We start from the raw sequence: 9,345 nt of genomic DNA on the forward strand, positions 1-9,345 counted from the left end.
TAACTAGAAATTGACATCTGTCACTAATAGAATAAGTCAAGTCTTCAACAAAAATTCCATTTTCAATAGAATTAGATAAAATACTGTACGTAAATAACTATTACATGTCTTTCTGACGTTATGTAACGTCACTTTTTTATAACTAGTAATGTAATGAATTCGATTATCTAACTACAAATTGATAAATTGACAATCTGTCACTAATAGAATAAGTCAAGTTTTGCACAAATATTGCTTTTTCAATGGAATTAGATAAAATTTTGTTTAACACGTTACGAAACGGCTAATTTTGTTAAAATTAGTCTTTTCATAACTGATTACGTAAATAACTATTGTATTTTTAGCAGTAATTTTTCAATACAGCAATATTTTGTATTTCTATAAAAGTAGTATAAAACAAACTATCACGGGTGTGTATGGTTTAAGGCGTTCCTCGCTACGCAATATTTACTAAGTAAGTGTAAAGTAAATGTTAAAAGTAAATTAGAAGTACATTGAAAGTAAATGAGTTATCTATACTTCCCATCTTGTGTCGGTTAAATGCTGTGAATAGATTATTTCGACACTTTTATACAGGCAATACAGTACGCAGAAAGTAGGTACGTAATGTGTACAATTCTCGAACAACTATTTCCCAACTTCATTTCAAGTTGAGTTATTCGCCAAGTAGCGGGTTAAGTGCGGTCTTACAAATCTCTTACAAAAAGTATGTTGGTAATTTTTCTGGGTGTAAATGACCAACAAAACTACTAACGCTATAGAAACAGTGTAATGCGTAATAATTGTTTAGGCATAATTATTAACAAGCACGTTTGCTGAAACTAATAGCAGAAATGAAAAAGGAAGAAAATGTCGATCATCTAGTAGTTGAGAACAATTCAGAATATGAGAAAGAAGATGTGTGAGACAAAAGATCGGAAGATAGTGATAGTGAACAAGAACTAAAAAGTGATCATGAAGGAAGTGATGAAGTGAAATAAGCACAAAACAGGTAAAAAGCGCATCAGAGCTTTAAATATATAATGAGAGTTACTTGTTGAAAAAACAATTTCCCCAGTAAACCTCAACATATATTAGAGTATGCTTCTTTAGTGAGGATATTTTGAATGATATAATTGAAAAAATGATACAGTTTAGAGAAAATTCAAACAAAATACCATGATGTAGGGCAATTTCACTAGAGATAGAAATGCAATCCAACCAATACTATTGACAAAAAGCATTTTAGAGCTTTTGTATTTTGGCGCCATAAGAAAAAATAATCATGCCAATGTTGACGATTTGTGGCGAACAGAGATAACATAAATGTGTTTGGATTTCGTTTTCTTCTAAATATCATAAGATTTGATAAATGATATAAATGATGATAAAGTTACCTAATAAGAAAGAGAAGCTTGATCAACTTGCAGCAATTAGGTCTGTATTTGACACATTTATGACAAATATATAAAACGTAGTCTTTCTCGAAATATATAACGATTGATTGGAAATTTAAGAAAATATTTAAAACCCAACAAATATGGAATAAAATTGTAAGCTGTGGTGGATGCGATATTATTTTGTAGAGTAAGTATGTCTTCAAACAACCTTCTGGTATATTTGATGAGTCAACTTCGACCAATCGATGTGATACAACATCTTCTTGGAACTCCGCTGATAAAACACCAACAAGAATTTTGGATGTTTTGAATGCGATATTTATTCGTAGCTGGCGTATCTTAATAATTCAAATTATACCGAACCAATGCGTTGTTCAAGACATTACTTTCAGAAATGTTATTATTTATGATTCGAAACTCCTTCAAGGACTTTTTGATATTATGAGACAAATGCCAATGATTCTTCCTAAAACAGAAAATAACGTAAATTCTACATATGAATTAATAATATGCGTTAAAAATGGCAATAGCTGTTGATTACGCAAAGTCAGCACTCTTAGGGAGATTCCATCGGAAACGACGGAATTGCTTTTGCAATTCTGTGTTAAAGTGAAATTTATTTTTACATTATCTTGAAAATTACTGTACTGGCGTTAATACAGCCTGAGTAAAGAAATGATTAATACCACCAACTGTCTTCGCACCCTATACCCTCAGACAACATAGTCCAACGTTTTATGTCCAACATCACTTAATTATTGTATGATATACATTTATTGTCGTAACGGAAAACTACAATGAATTAAAAAAAAAAGTAAGTATTTGTGCTTATAATCTTGATAATTAATTCCTATATTTCATTTTAATACACCTTATCATTCGTTACTCAGAGGCTATTAATACATGGCCCGTTAGCTTAGTGGTAAGAGCGTCACACTGAATTTGGTTTGTGAAGGTCGTTGGGTTCGATTCCCACACGGGTCGTTTTTTATTTGCCGGCTTCAAAATCATTATGTTTTTAACTCTTTTTAGTGTCAAGTATCAATTAATAGAACTTTGAGAATTAATACAAATAACATAACATGGCGGCTGTCTGTATAATAAGTGGTAAGACGTCCAGTAATAAAGAAAGCCTTTAGAAATAACAATAAAAATGAATTAAAATTTTTGGTAGATAATAGAATAAGAGATTTTGAAAGCAATCGAAAAATTGTGAAATATTGGGTAGATAATGGATATTCTAAAGTTAAACGAGATGCAAACAGTGAAATTAACTGCAAGTAGATTACAAGAGGCTAATAATAAAGGTCAAATCATCAAGGTGATGTTTGGAAGAAAACTGTAAAAAAAGTTCTTATAAACATGTGACGAAAAATGTTTCCTTAAAAAGTTACCCGCGAATTTCAAAATTAATATAAGCTAACAATTGGTTTGTTATTTCAACCATTTATCCGAGTTATCTGAATTAACAATTAACCGTCAGACAAAAACTGTTACATTTTGAAAACTAGATATGAATTTTATTAACGAAAAAATGCCAGACATAATGGTAACAAACTGGTAATTAGGCAAGACCGCTTTATGCTAAAACATTTCCGAATCGAAGATGTCCACGTAAAGGGACTTTTGAGGAAATCCATAAGCGTCTTCGTGGAGCAGGATATTTCCCAGATAGTGGCTTTTGCAGAAGACTTACTCGATAGAATTGTGGAGATTTCTAAAACCAGTACCAGGAAACTACACTGTTGGAAATAATTCACGAGCACACCCAGTATAATCTGAACGCGTGTGTCTAGCGCAATAAAATTTGGTATGGAAGTAGTACTAAAGTAGTGTAACTTACTCTCACATGGAGAGCGGCATAACTCTGCTGGGAGGAGAAACATCAATAGCGAGAGTCTATAAGGAGTCTATAAGTCGCTGTATTGTAGCGAGAGGGATGGCCAACCATGCCACCTCAACTCACCTCCATAGCTCCTCAACGTAAGCCAAGGAAGCCGGATAACGTAGAAGTCTCCGACCAGTCATGTCCCAAACATGTTCGATCGGATTCAGATGCGGAAACCGAGCTAGCCATGGAAGCATTCGTATATGGTGCTCTTCCACAAAGGTCTGTACAACACGTCCGATGTGCTGTCGTACGTTGTCGTGCATGTATAGCAGGCGTGGGAGCCGCCGAACGTAGGGAAGCACAACGGACCGTAGCAGCTCATCTACGTATCGTTGACCCGTCATGGTCTGCTATACACGCAGCAGACGTGTACGTCCACCATATGTAATTGCACCCCATACCATAATGCTCGGTTGTCGGTGGATAGGGCGTTCTTGCACATACTGCTCGAGTAGACGATCACCACGGCTCCGACGAACTAAAATTCGCGCATCACCGGTGCTCAATTCGAATCTTGATTCGTCGGAAAACAAAATGTCCCTCTACTCGGCAACCTACTAATGCCTAGCGTCGACCCACTCGTGACGTATGCTGCGGTGCTCGGGTGTTACTGGAATCCGCTGTATCGCACGACGCGCTCGCAGTCCACTATCTACCAAACTACGCGAACTGTACGCCGGGCAGTCCGCGTAGTGAGTGCTCCTTCCCATGCCGGTGGCAAAACAGCTCCAAGTTGTCTTGAGGAGGACACACACGATGCTAAAGCGCTAAGCACAAGAGCGCGATCCTCGTGTGCTGGGGACGCGCAGGGCCGTCCCGGCCGCGGCTGAAGGTACCTATGTCCTACCTCAGACCATTCTCGCCATGCCCGTTGCAATGCCGATAACGATCGCTCGAGACGACGCGCAATTTCACAGAACGATACACCCTCAATGTGCATACCCACAAACATTCCTCGCTCAAACTCGCTTAAGTAACGCGATCGCCCATCCATTGCGCACAGAGTACGATAACAATGTGGTTCCTCACACCACACTAAAAACGACCGGTATTTCCATCCACTTCGGTTTCCATAGCGACGGAATGTTCCACTTGGAAGGGTGGCTCAGACAACAATGCCGCGACGGAACAACTCGAAACTCCCTGAATAAACTCGTCTACAGTAAACCTTTGTGCTCCGCAAATATTATGGACTTATCTTCACGCGTTCAGATTATACAGGGTGTGCTCGTGAATTATTTCCAACAGTGTATTTTTAGCAGTAGGTACTTCGCATAGTACAGTATAGAGAGCTGTGCATGAGCAACTACTTTACCCTACGTACAGGAAGTGCAGGGTCTTTGTGAAGCTGATTTTAGACCACGAATGCTATTTTGTAATTGATTTCTACAGCAGTGTATCATTCTGAACTTGCAATCCGTTGTGATTTTTACGCATAAAGCAAAATTTACCGTGGATGCAATTTTTAATTTTCTGCCAATCCTCACACGATTAGATAATCAAGACATCATTAAACTATTTTATGTAACATCTGGGCTGGTATTGACCAAACAGATTAATTGGGCAAAATTACAGAATCTTTTTGGAAAATTATCACCTACCTTACTACATGCGTGCCGGTGCCCCCCCAAATTTTAGCCTTATAGTTAAGAAATACTTAACTACTACTTTTTTGAATCGTTGGATTGGCAGTGGTGAGCCAGTTGCGTGGCCACCACGTTCTCCAAATTGCAATTCATAAATTTTTTTTAGGGGGCCACCTAAAAGAACTTGAGCAATCAATGGTTCGACGATGTATTACAAACATGTATTGTTGCCGAAGAAGAACATTTAGAGCACTTACTATAACATCTAACCATTGCAAAATCCTAAATAAACGATGTAAATTTTGTTCTTGTTGTTTCAATAAAAATTGTTACTTATTTATCACAATTTTGAAAATCGTGCGTAACTTTATACGGAAGCATTTCTAGACAAATGTTTATAAGAACTTTTTTACAGTTTTGTTTCATACATTACGTTGGTGAAGTTTGGCCAAGCAATTTAGATACACCCTGTATATTCCCTAATTGTGTAGTAACGCGGAAGAGTAAAATATTAGTACTACATAGTACACTATAATATCACATGGAATAAGTTCCAGCTCATTAATAACATCAATAACCGATAATTACTTGATGAAGATCTCTACACGCAACCAACTCTGTATTCCTTACCATTTGATTAAATTATGATTCATGTCTGTTCAATAGAATTATTGGACTTGAATCGATCTTATTGTTGTAATAAAATACCACATTTTTAATTACTTCTAGATTTAGTAAAGATTTAGATACAATATACTTAGATCTAGTAAAGTTGTGAATAATAAACATGTTTGGATAAACATCATGAATAAAGTGTTAAATTTAAAGTTAAAGATAGATATGGTGCATTTAAGTTAACACCATATTCAACATCGGGTACACTAAAGTGTTGTCTAGATTTATTGTTATAGCCAAGCATCTCCGCGTAACCGTCCATAAAATCGAATGGGCCAGCGCTAGCGTTAATCTATCACTTCCAGTAACCTACGATTACGTATTTCATTAATAAGCAATAACTTCGACACACGGCCAATAAATCATCTCTTCCAGATACGGGCCCGGCCTCTCGGTATGAATAATTCACACATTACGGCAACAATAATTATACAACGTTCTGCGAGCACCGCGCGATAACTAGATATTCGCGTGTTGGATATCTAAGGACGTGTCCCGTTAAAATTAGAGGCGGTCGAGGTTGAGATGAAGAACATGTTCCGACACGAAATTACCGACGCCGCCTTCTCAGATTAAATTCGGCCCCCAACGTTCATGGGTTACGCGTGAAGCCGCAGGAAAGCGGAAAACTGGGCAATAAATTAACGGGAATTTAATCATTTTCGCGGCGCGGTTTTAACCGAGCGCCCACTAAATTTTTCCCCGCTGCCACGACTTTACTGCACATGTAAGTGAAACGAGAGATTACTGAAATAAATTACTTTTAGTAATTCCTTAATAAATATTTATAGAGATATTAAATTTTATAATCTCATTTTTTTTAACGAATTGAATACAAAAATATTTACAATTTCCAAGAATCATAGAATATTTTAATTTTAATAACCCGTTGTAATATAAACAGCAGTGTCGCACTTATATTTAAAAATAAGTCTGGAAGTGGACAAAAAAGCCAAAAAAAAAATCGAAATATGCAAAAACTTTAGTTGAAACATATAAAACTAGTTAGTAAAATACAACAAATCGATCATACTTGATCAAAAGAATTTGCCCGATTATTAAATTCGGTAATTAATAGGGTGCGGTATTTAAACGATTCTGCGATTCTACCGACTGAAAGTACAGCACCCAATTACAAAAAACTAAAAGAATTATATTGGTTATGTTGATGGAATTAATAATGCTGTTAATAACAATGATAATGAAGTAGTACACGCTTAAAATTTGTATTTTGGGAAATTATTAATTAATAATTTATTTTGATTATAGTACCAATTAATTTAGCTGAATTTCACGATTCATGCACGAAAATATATGATTTTTTTCTACCATTAATGTAATTTGTTGATGTTTTTTCTTTTCTAGTATCTCTTCTTTTTTCAAATTTCTTATATCTTGCTGTATACAAAGTGTATAGACCTTGATAATATAGTAGATGATTTACGAATTATAACCACTTAAGGAATGTTAATTTTACGTTATCTTTGTGTATCTTCTCACTATTTTGGTGTTTTAGTGGAATTCGAAAGAGATTTTGAATCGTGTGAGACGTTGTTCATCGACATTGGTTAAGAAGTTCTACTTTCTTATACTTTGTAACTTATACTTTGCATGTAAAACTTTATCGGCATAAGTGTTTCTTTATTTTCCAGGCGCTGTAAGTTGAGAAAACGGTATCTTATCGATGACTCTATGCACAACAGTAAACACGCTTTAGTGATGTAAACAGAGTCCCATTGATCTATGTTTCAGGTCAAAAAGTGTGGTGAGCAACCTAAAAGCAGATGAGTTCTCATGAACAGATCGTGCTAAAGTTTTTGCAGGAATCAGCAGATCGTACTTCATTTGGGTTGACCAGATATATGATGGAACCATGTCTCAAGAAAATACTTAGACTACTGTGGAATAAATATACGTTCAGAAATGTGTATTGCCCTCTCAAAGTTAGGTATGCATTAGAATTTGATGGTAGCGACATTAGAATTCTTGTTAGTCTTTACAGTGTTAAGGTTTGTTACGATGTGCCGTTTAAAGACACATCTTAATACATTGCATTTATGATACAGCAGAAGATATTCTGTATATCCTTTTGTTGTGATCCTCGGATATCACGGTGAATTTTGATAGCATGGAGTACGATATAATTGTTGAACTAGAACTAACAGTGTTTGTGATAGTGGTTACTAGAACCAACACTAAACCTAGAACTGGAATTTTTCGGGTTAAGCCGTGCATCTTTTTAAAAGTGTTTGACGTTTCGGATGCTATGTTGCAACCTTTTTCAAAAAGAGGTTCAAAATGAGTCACTGGTTTTTATTTGTACATCAACACTCTCAATAGCAAGTAATGTTTTTGTTGCTGAATTTAGTGCTATTTTTTTTAATCAAGTAATCTATCAATTTAGTTGAGTTGGTTGTTTTACCAGTACAGAAATTTTATTTTTAGTTGATTTTATTTCAGTTATCTTGATTTTTTAATTTTAGGTGGAACTTTATTAGGTTCTTTATGGATAAATGGCATATTTTAACGGTATATGTTGTTTTGCACCTAGGACATTTCAAAAACAGATTAGATTTTTATTAGGCAATTTTGATGTCCTAACCTAAAGATATAAATAAATAATTTCTTTGCGATATTTGAGATTAACAAACAGTTGATGACACGAACATATAATTTTATAACTTTAGAAATATCAAGATCACGATTTGAACCGTAGATGATATGGATATAGAGATGACATAACAAAAGAAATATTAGAAACAATTTGTCTTATGATAGGAGTTTCCAGAAAGAGTTCCAAATCCATTTATTACTAAATAAATGCTGGAACTGAGAATTACAAGGAATTCTATAGCAATGTGAAATCAAGAACTAGTGAAAATTTTGTTTTTTTTGTTTTTTTATCAATTAGATGTAAAAATATACAGGTGTATCAGGTATGAGTAGAAAAAATTTGGGTTATAGGTTCCTTCTGAATAAAAAATTTTTATAACACAATGTCCCATTCTTTACCATTCTGAAGATATGATACGACAAAGTTAAGGGTTTGAAAGTTTAAGTACCGCTGTATAAAGAATTATACTAAGCAGGCTTTGCTTATGTATATAACTTGAGGTAACGAGGTTGTTACACTCTTCAATGTGAAAATTTACAAAAATATAGGTTTTAATAAATAAACTTGCTTATTGTATTAAAAACAGCAAAATTACAAAACTAGAAATAAAATGCAAAGCAAAGCCGGCTTAGTATAATTCATTAACCAGTAGTACTCAAACTTGAAAACCCTTAACTTTACCGTATCATATCTTAAGAAGGACAAAGAATGGGACATTGTTATAAGAATTTTTTATTCAGAAAGAGGAGACCTATAACCCCTCAAATTTTTTTTTACTCATACCTGATACACCCTGTATACTTTGTACATTTCTCAATAAAATTATTACTGGAAAACAGAGACATTTACGCGTTAACTTAGTGGTTTACATTTATTTTTTCTGATTTCGTCATTTGTGTAAATTCTATGAATATTGTTCTGCGAGAGTTTAATAAGCCTTTGCATTCTTAACTCCTTTGCAACTTGCTACAAAGTTGCAGTCAGCAAATACCACTTTTCAGTATTCTTTGTATGCATGCCTAAATGATATTCAATGCTTATAAAAATATCTATCGTATGTTATGGTATTATTGGTTTCTAGGAAACTAATTCTTCTACTAATTTGCTAGTAGAATCATCAAAATAATCCATCAGCAATGAAATGAGCATCAAAAATTCAACGAGTAACTGTGTCATTTGATAAAGGTTTAGTTTTTACAA

General features: G+C 34.6%; 1 non-coding gene across 1 annotated transcript; it reads left to right on the top strand.

Moving 5' to 3' along the window:
- The first annotated feature begins 2,284 nt into the window (after positions 1-2,284).
- TRNAF-GAA (transfer RNA phenylalanine (anticodon GAA)) lies at positions 2,285-2,363 on the top strand. Its single transcript is given in 2 exon segments — positions 2,285-2,321; positions 2,327-2,363. It is a non-coding gene; the product is annotated as a tRNA-Phe (tRNA).
- Positions 2,364-9,345: the final 6,982 nt, after the last annotated feature.

This window comes from Onthophagus taurus, chromosome 1, assembly GCF_036711975.1.
Source record: "Onthophagus taurus isolate NC chromosome 1, IU_Otau_3.0, whole genome shotgun sequence".
NCBI lineage: Eukaryota > Metazoa > Arthropoda > Insecta > Coleoptera > Scarabaeidae > Onthophagus > Onthophagus taurus.